We start from the raw sequence: 9,893 nt of genomic DNA, 5'->3' as shown, positions 1-9,893 counted from the left end.
GTGTCAGCAGTTGCACCAAAGGTAAACACCCCAGCGCCCTGCTGTGCCGCAGCCCCACTAGGAGTCGCTGCGCTGCACACGGGGGCCGGCACAGCCCTCACCCCTGTCTCTGACCAGGATGCACCCCGCACGGGGCCCCCCTCCCCTGGCACGGGAGGGGGGCAGGGCGCCGAGAATGATGCAACCTGTGAGACATTTCCCTCGGGGGGTGGCACAAGGGAACCAGGCAGGCCGCCTATGAGCGTCCATTTCGGCCCACCGGAGTCCACAGTGGGTAATGCCCCCACCGTGCGGAGTGGGACGGGCCGCCCGCTCCCCGGAGCGGGGCCGGGCACAGCCCCGATCGGCGTCCCGCCCCCTGCTGGGAGAGGGGCGGGCCGCCCGCCCACCGGGGCCGAGCCGGGCGGAGCGCCGACTGACACTCCGCCCCCCGCCGGGAGAGGGGGAGCCTGCCCGCCCACCGGGGCCGAGCCGGGCGGAGCGCCGACCGACACCCCGCCCCCGGCCGGGAGGGAGGGGAACAGCCCGCCCACCGGGGCCGGGCCGGGCGAGGCGCCTTCCGGCACTCCGCCCCCATCCATCTCCACCGACTGCGCATGCCCAGCCGGCTCAGAGACGGGGGGAACCTCCCCCTGCTCCGAAGGGTCCGATCCGGGGGCGGGAGAGCCCGTCCCCATCACACTCGGGGAAAACCTCACAGAGACACCGCAGTTAGGGCATAGAACCGTCACTGTTCCCGATCCAGGCGGGGGTGAGTCTTGGCTCTCGAGAGCCGGGAAGGCATAGAGAGAGGGCGTCCCGCCCCCCTCCCCGCCGCCCGCGCAGGGCGGGGTGGGGCGAGGACAGACCGCCAACTCCCCAGAAGCCCCCAAACCCGAGACCAGCTGGCCAGGAGCCCAGTCCACCCCGGGGGGGCAACCACCACCCCCGAGGACACCGTCCCGCGGCAGGGAGGGGGGGGGGGCCACCTCAGGCAAAAACTCAAACTCCTCGTCGTCCACGTCTGAGACAGAGGGGGACCCCTGCAGTCTACAAGGACTACAAGAACCAGAACCGAGCCAAACAGTTTGGCATATTTTCCACTGTATTAAAAGCGGCACCACATCGGTGGTACAATCATTGAGTAGGGCCTCCATAAGGCGATCCCCCAGGAAAGACCACTCCTGCCTGGAAAACGCCTTCGTAGGGACCGAAAAAAAACCTTGTTCCCGGGCCCATAAAAACAACCTCACAAGACTATCCCAGGAAACAGAAATCTGTTTCCATTCCAGGAGAGACTTCCATAGGTCTAAAACGAGGAAGTCTTCCTCAGAAGGCACAGAGGTCGCCATCACCCCAAAAAACAGTAAGCTAACACCGAAAGGGAAGACACAACCTCACCACAGTATCTTATCCCAGCCCGGGCTGCAGTACACTCGGCGGTCACCAGATGTCGCTGTAGGACACGAAAGAACGCACACACGCACCGTTCTCCAGGTGAGAAGGAAAAGAGGGCGTTTATTCTCTGACTCCATAATTTATAGTTTTACAAAGGTAACAGTGGATTGGAGGATGACAGTGCCACCTCTCCACAGACACTGGCTTAACCAACAGTCCGTCAACAGTGTCCGTTTTTCACAAGAATGTAAATTATGAGTTGTTTACAGGAAAGTGTGTGGGAAAGTTCTTTACAAGAATGTCAATATCAGAAGGCTTTTCTAGAAATCTCAAAAACCCAGGGTGACAGTGGCCCCCAAGAGGCCAAGGCCAGCCAGAGCTGTCTGTCCTTGCAGGTTTCATATGGGAATTATCCTTGGATATCATCATATTTGGAGGAGGAATCCCAATTTCTGCCATGAACCCCTGGAGGAGGAGGACAGTTCTTTCCCACAGGAAGGAAAGCACAGAACTCCAGGGTTTCAGGGGGTGATGAGAAGTGACCCTCAACATGCCAAGATCAGCTGGACCAGTCAGGCAGCCCTCAGGAGGCCCAGCCAGCCAGACTTGTTCCATGTTCTTGGATCCTTGGGGCCCTGCAGCATCACAATTGCCCCTTGGTTTATGAGGCCCTGTAGGATCACAACAGATTTTTGTTTCCATGAGGCCCAGTGACATAACAATGGTCTCCTTGGCTCCATAGTGGCACAATGGCCCCTTGCTTCCATGAGACCTTGCAGTATCAAAACGGTTTCTTGTTTCCATGGGACTGCACAATGCCACAATGGCCCATTGGTTCCATGAGGTAAGAGTTTCAAAATAGCTCCTTGGTTCGATTGGGTTCCCCAGGATCATAAGGGTCCCTTGGTTCCGCCAGGCCTGGATGTTTTACACTAGTCCCTTGCTTCCATGAGACCTCTCAGTGTCTGTTCCAGATTGCAAGGCAAGATGTATTCTATTGCCATCTGTATGGCAGTTGTCTGGTGTCAAGTGGGCAATGCTCCTTATCTCTCTTCCTGAGTGATCATAATCAAGGTCCCTCAGCAGGGAACATCTGCTGATAAGAGGTTACTGAATGTCACCACATGACTGATAAGAACTATACCATCCCATTGTGAGATGCTCCGCCCAGAGGGAGGAGCCAAGCAGTGCCATGTAGATATAACCTGGAAGATTCTGACACGCCAGCCAGTGCTTTCTCCACTGGACTCCCCAGAGGAACAGCAGCTGCTTCTACTTCCACGGATCTGCGGAGGAAGAATACACCCCTTTCCTACAGGACTCCCTGCTCCAACAGAACTACACCTGACACTCCAGGAGGACTGCAGCCCCTTTTCCAACTGGACTGCTACCAACACCCTGACGAACAGGGTATCAGGTTGAGTTCTGATTCTGACAGTGTTGTTCTAGTGTATTGCATTGTTTTATTTTATCCTTTTATTTTTTTTCCTCCCCGATTAAAGAACTGTTTTTTCCTGCTCCCATATTTTTTGCCTGAGAGCCCCTTAATTTAAAATTCATAGCAATTTGGAGGGGTGGGCAGGGTTTGCATTCTCCATTTCAGGGGAGGCTCTTGTCTCCTTTAGCAGGCACCTGTCTTTCCAAACCAACACAAGCCCCTGCAGGCCAGGGCAGAGAATGAGGGGAAAGGGACCCCGGGAGCCCAAACAGCCCCGGCATCATGAAATGGGGAGAGCAAAGAGGGGGGAGCTTTTGGGATTCCTGGGACTGCCAGCAGCCTGGAGAGCACAGGCACTGAGGAGAAGAGGGATCCCCAATCCAAGGGTGACCCCCAGCAGCTGGGACAGGGGGGAACCCCCCAAACAACAGAGGGGAGGGACCAGGGATGGGGAACTCCTGGGAGTCTTTTTCAGGGCAGAATCTTGGTGTTTGGGAGGTTTTTCCGGAGCCCAGATGGCCGCTGACTTGTAGAGATGGAGTCGGGCAGAGAGACCTTCAAAGTCAACGTGCTCATCCCTTGTTTTCTCCAAACCAGGTTTTCCCATTCCACACCCCTGGGAGGCTGTGAGGAAGATGCCCCGGGAGACTGAGACAGGTGAGGAGGAAGTCAGTGCCCTGTTCCCCCCTGTGCTGCTCCATCTCCCAGCCCAGCACAGCCCCCAGCTGCAGGACAGCCCTGGGGGGATCTCCTTCCCCTTCCCTGTGGCACGGAGGCAAATCCCATCCTGTCCTTGTCCTTCCTCCCCCAGAGCAGGAGCTGAGCATGGAGAGCAGGGAGGACAAATCCCCGTGGCAGAACCTGGTGGAAGAGGCTGTTTTGAGTGGCTCCACAGCGCAGGAACCCAACAAGGAGGAAAAGCCCCGGAGATCCCACACGAGGAGGGGCTGCAAACGCAGATCACGGGGATCTGAGGGGGAAAGACCCAGCCTGGGCAGGAAAGGCGGCCGGAGATCGAGCCAGAGCTCGGAGCTGGTGCTCCATGTGCAACTCCGTGATGGGGAGAAGCCCCACACGTGTGTGGAGTGTGGGAAGAGCTTCAGGTGGAGCTCCCAGCTGATCGTGCACCAGAGGACCCACACTGGGGAACGGCCCTACGAGTGTGATCAGTGCAGGAAGAGGTTTCAGAGAAGCTCCTGTCTCCTGCGGCACCAGCGCACGCACACAGAGGAGAGGCCCTTCCGCTGCTCCGACTGCGGGCAGGGCTTCAGGCAGAACTCCTGTCTTGTCATGCACCGGCGCATCCACACTGGGGAGAGGCCCCACGAGTGTGGGGAGTGTGGGAAGAGCTTCAGCCACAGCTCCGCCCTGATCAGGCACCAAAGGACCCACACTGGGGAACGGCCCTATGAGTGTGGGGAGTGTGGGAAGAGCTTCAGCCAGAGCTCCACCCTGATCAAGCACCAAAGGACCCACACTGGGGAACGCCCCTATGAGTGTGGGGAGTGTGGGAAGAGCTTCAGGCAGCATTCCAACCTGGCCCAGCACCGAAAGATCCACACTGGGGAGAGGCCCTACGAGTGTGATAAATGCAGGAAGAGGTTTAAGACCAGCTCAGATCTCCTCAGGCACTATCAGAGTCACACAGAGGAGAGGCCCTTCCACTGCCCCGACTGCGGGAAGGGATTCAAGGACAACTCCACCCTCATCACCCACCAGCGCATCCACACTGGGGAGAGGCCCTATGAGTGTGACGAGTGTGGGAAGAGCTTCTCCTGCAGCTCTACCTTGACCCGACACCAACGGAGGCACCAGTGAGGGAAGCCCTGCGAGTGCCCCGAGTGTGGGAAGAGCTTCGTGCGCTGGCCCAGCTCCATCCCCCACTGGAGGAGCCACGTTGGCCACAGCCCTGGTGCCCCACATTCCCTGTGATCCATGTTGGGAACACACCTGGCTGCTTCTCCTTTTGGTTTGGCCTTTATTTTTTTGTGCCTCATCTTCATCCCTTAAAAACTGCCAAAACAGGGTTAAATGAAGGAATTTGATCCAAAATGTCTAACGTCCCACCATTTCACAGGTGTTTGAGGGGGAATTTAGGATATGGAGACACATTCTGTGTGAAGTGCCCCTGTTGCTGAGAGGCAGGAATTTGATCTCACCATTCTTGCGTTGCTAAGAACTCTTCCCCTCTCCCACACCCGAACTCCACCCCTGGGATACCCTATAAAAACACCATGGCCCTGCCTTTGCCCTGTCTTTCAGGGGTCAGAAATGGATTCTGGAGCTTTCTGACACCAAGCACCATCTCGTTTGTCCCTGGTGCTGGCAGCTGCCACCTCCCTGGACACCATGAACTCAGCTGCAGCAATTCTGGAGTATATGTGGGTTCTGGGAGGATTTTGGGCCATCCACTCAGCTCTTTGCACTCCGAAAGCCAAGAGGGATGGATCTGTCACCTCAAAACCACTCAAATCCCACTGTAAACAACTGAATTTTAGCCCATCAAGGTGCCATAGCAGCTCAAATTGCTTGTTCCCTCCACAAAAATACTCAATCCCAGGCCAAACTCACTCCATTCCACAGCTGCCAGGGTGAGAAGGGGTTGAGAGGGGACTGGGAGAAGTGGGATCCCAGTTTGGAGCGGTGGGATGGGGATTGTGTGGGGCTGGCTGGGTGGGATGTGTTTGATAGCACATAAAATTTTCAGAGTTACTGATTTCTATCCTGTTCATTTTCAGTCAGTTCTGTTTGCAGAGTGCTGCCTTCTCATCTGAATGAATTCCTTAAAAATCCCATTTTTTGAATAATCTAACCCAAACAATCCGAAAACCAATATCCAAATAAGACCACTCACCCACAGTTAAATTAAAATAATTTTAATATTTTTAGAGTACTTCAGGATGTTATTAAAGTTTAATTGTTTGGATAAAATGAGAAATTATAGTGGTGTTTGGTTTTGTGTTTAGTATATCCCCCTCCTCCCTGCTCTCCCGCCCCTTTCCCATCGTTCCCCCAGTCCCCAACCCCCTCCCCTGTGCTTGGTTTCAGGGGTTCCCGGCCCCTCCTGCTCCCTTTGGGGGTCCCAACCCCCCTTTGGTTCAATTTGGGGCCCCCGCCCCCCTTCTCACCGCGCCCCCCGCTCCCTCCGCGGCCGGGGGGGCTCCCAGCACCCCCAGTGCCACCAGTACGGCCCCAGCTGCCCCCGCACGCCCCATCCCGAGGGTCACCTCCCCCCTCCCCAAATTCTGCTCCTGCACACTGATGAGTCATCAGCGACAAACGCTCTGATTGGCCAGGATCTGTTTTGGGGTGGGAACGGGAGGATCTGGGTACCCCCAGGAGCCCCTCGGGTTTGGGGCTCTCGATCCCCCCTCGGCCCTCGGGGTGGCCCCGGGGCCACCCCAACACCCCCAAAATGGGGAGGGTCCCCAGGGCCCTTTGGAACCCCCAGGACTGGGCGGGATGTGGCAGGAGCCGCCCCAAAAAGGGATTGAAGGGTCTGGGCCAGGAATGGGGGAGGCTCTGGGGATGGCTCCGGTCCGGACTGGGGCGGGCTGGGATTGAGGGAGGGTCCAATCAGCGGCTGGGGATGGGCTGGGACTGGGGAGGGGTCCGGGATTGTGGGGAGGGGTCTGGGATTGTAGGGATGGGTCCATTGCGGGACTGGGGCGGGGTCTCTCCCTGTGATTGGGTCCGGGACTGCATCAGGGTCTCTCCTCGATCCCATTCCCGATCCCGTTCCCAATCCTGATCCCGTTCCTATTCCTGTTTCCAATCCCAATCCCACCGCTGTTTCCAGGCAATGGCTCCGATCCCAAGCCTGACCCCAAATCCTGGGGTCAAACACCCCAAATCCTGGGGTTTGAAACATTTGGGGTGTCCAACATCCTCAATTCCTAAAGTCTGGGGCCAAACACCCCCAAATCCCAAAGCCTGAGGTGTCAAACACCCCCAGACCCCAAACTTTGGGGTTCAAACCCCCAATCCTCAGCTCCTGGGGTTTGAAATGTCTGGGTTGCTCAACCCTCCTCATCCCCAAAGTTTGTGGTCAAACCCCCACATCCCCAAACTTTGGGGTCAAAGCCCCCCCGATCCCAAACTCTGAGATGCCAAATCCCCCTGATCCTCCAACTTTTGGGTTAAACCCCCACAAATCTTGGGGTCAATCCCCCCAAATCCCAAACTTTGGGGTCAAAACCCCCTGACTTCAGATCCTGGGGTTTGAAACATCTGGGGTCTCCAGCTGATCCTAAAGTCTGGGGGTCAAAAACCCCCGAACCCCGAGGGGTGAAACCCCCCAAACCCCAAATCTTAGGGTCAAACCCCACCAGTCCCCAAAGTTTGGGATCGAGACACCCCCAATCCCCCACCACCCCCAAACCCACTCCAGGCCTGGGGGGCACAGTGGGGTTTGTTTGGGGTTATTTGGGGTTTATTTGAGGCAGCTTCAGGTGCAAGGTATGCAGAGAGACCCTGGGTACAATGCTGAGGGAAAAAAGGGGGATTGGTGTGGGAATTGGGGGATTCAGGATGGGGAAAGTTCGATTTTTTGGGATTTTGGGGTATTTCGGGCCCTTTTTGGTGGGGTTTGGGGGTGTTTTGGTGGGGTTTGGGGTGTTCTGGGTCCCTGTTTGGCAAAGGAGATCTTCCTGGCCCTGCTCTGGGTGATCCTGGAGCCCTGCAGGGCCTCGCGGGCGGCGCCCGCCTGCACCTCGGTGTCCAACCGCACCCAGGCGATGTCGCGGCGCCCGGCACCAGGGCAGCTCCTGGAACTCCGGGAACCTGGGATGGGAACAGGGCCAGGAGAGCCCCAGACACCCGGGAACGATCCCCAAACACCCAGGAACATTCCCTAGACACCTGGGAATGTTCCCCCAACACCTGGGAATTTTCTCCAGACACCTGGGAATGCTCCCCAGACACCTGGGAATGTTCTCCAGAAAACCCAGGAAGGTTCCCCAGGAACTAGGGAATGTTCCCCAGACACCTGGCAATGTTCCCCCCAAATGAAGAAATGTTCTCAAAAAAAAATCCAGAAATGTTCTCAAAAAGAAATCCTGAAACATTCCACAAAAATATTTAGAAATGTTCCCCAAAGAAATCGAGAAATGTTTCTCTGAAAAGTCGTGGGACGTTCCCAAAAAAATGATGAACTTTCCCCAGAAAATCCAGAAATATTCCTCCTCAAAAATTCCAAAACAAACCCGGTTCCCCATCCAGAAACATTCCCAAAAAGTACAGAAACATTCCCAAAAATCCAGAAAATCCCTCCCACCACTTCAAAAATCCAGAAACATTACTCCAAAAATTCTGAAATTCCCCCTCAAAAAAATCCAGAAGTCTCCACCCCAATTCAGAAATTCCCCTCTAGAAAATCCTGAAATTCATCCTCCAAAAAAATCTAGAAATTTCCCGCCAAAAATCCAGAAATTCCCCCTAAAACCCTGGAAATTCACCCTCAACAATCCAGACATTCCCCCCAAAATCCCATACCTTCCCCAAACAATCCAGCCCTAGGGCCCCCTCACCCCTCTCACCCCCTAAGCCCCACAATCCCCCAATGCCCAAAGGCCGCCCGGAATCCCCGGAATCCCCGGGATGCTAGGATTGCCCAGATCTCCCTGGGGGCAGAGCATGGAGAGCATCAGCTCCTGGGGCTCCTCAGGAGCTGGGGCAGGAACAGGATGTGCTTCGGGGCTGTGCCCACAGCTGGGCAAACGGGAGAAAAACCCCAGCATCAGCAACAGATCTGCCCCAAATCTGCCCAAAGCAGGCCCCAAATCTGCCCAAAGTCACTCTGGATACACACCAAACCATCTGCCCAAAATCCCACCAAAATCCTCCATGCTGTGACCCAGTGCTGCCTCATCATTTTTAAGGATTTCTCACAGTTCCAAGAAATGATATCTCAGCTCTGGGGGAAGCCTCCTCTAACCTGATGGTGTTGTGCCATCTCCTCAAGGAATCAGCTGCAGTCCCAATTATTATTACAGAACCACTCCAACAGTTTGCTGGGTTTAAAGCATCTCTGTGCTGAGGGAATTTTGGAGGAGACAGCTCTTGGATGGTTCATTAGTCTGTCACCCCCAGACCTTCACTCCTAAGTGCCATTCTCAAGAGCCTTGTTTTAAATTACGTTTAGGGAATTCTCTCCCACTTAGAGCCTGGGTGGTGGCCAGGCCTCAGCTCTGCCTGGACGGGAATTTGCCAACAGACCCAGATATTTTCTGCACCAAAACTAGATTTTGATTGCTTTGACTTGGCAATCTGACCCTCTAGACATGACAGTTGGACTGTTTTTAAAGGGAGCTTGGGAATTATTATCTGGAAATAATTATCCAAGTCCCCCCTGAATGGAGGTTTGTCAGCTGTGTGCAGACTCTGGGATTATGGCACATTATTTCAGAGATTGCTATTTACCTAATTCCACCTTTGTTGTTAGTTTTGTCTGCTATTTGAAATATTCCTGATTGTTGTATCCAAATTAATCCTAATTGCTGTAAGGTTCTGGTCCACTGCATGTATTATTTTACTATGATGTTGCTTCATACTCATAACAAAAGCCATGCATCTCATTCTTAAAAAATAAAAAAGAGGAGGAATGAATGCCTTAAGAACGTTCAAATAATGCAAAATGTACCTGAGAAATTTGGATGACTAACCATTCTGAATGATGCAATATTTACATGAGAAATTTGGAAAAAAGATCATCACCTCTAAATCCCAACTGAGTGTAGCACAGTGAAGCCCAATTGATTCTTTACCTTCAGGAGAAGATGTGCCTGTGTTTTATCATCAGCAGCTCAAAGCAGTCACCTGTTCATTCCATCAGACACTGATCAGCTCTGAAAAAAATGAGGCCCAGTGGAAAGAGAAATCACCTCATCACCTTGCAGCCTCTGTGGCCAGAGCAGGAGCAGGAGGAGGACTGCCAAGACATGGCTGTGTCTGGAAACTGACAGAGGCCATTTGCCAACAAAAGCCTCAGGGCATCCTCATGGTACAGTGCTCCTACTGCCCTTCCTCAGTTATTCCCTGTTCCAGCTCCCAGGAGGGCATTCAGGGATGGCAAAGATCA

The sequence above is a fragment of the Fringilla coelebs genome (genome assembly GCF_963513975.1).
Source record: "Fringilla coelebs genome assembly, contig: SCAFFOLD_32, whole genome shotgun sequence".
Lineage (NCBI taxonomy): Eukaryota > Metazoa > Chordata > Aves > Passeriformes > Fringillidae > Fringilla > Fringilla coelebs.
The sequence above is the reverse complement of the archived record's forward strand: the minus strand, read 5'-3'. Positions refer to the sequence as shown.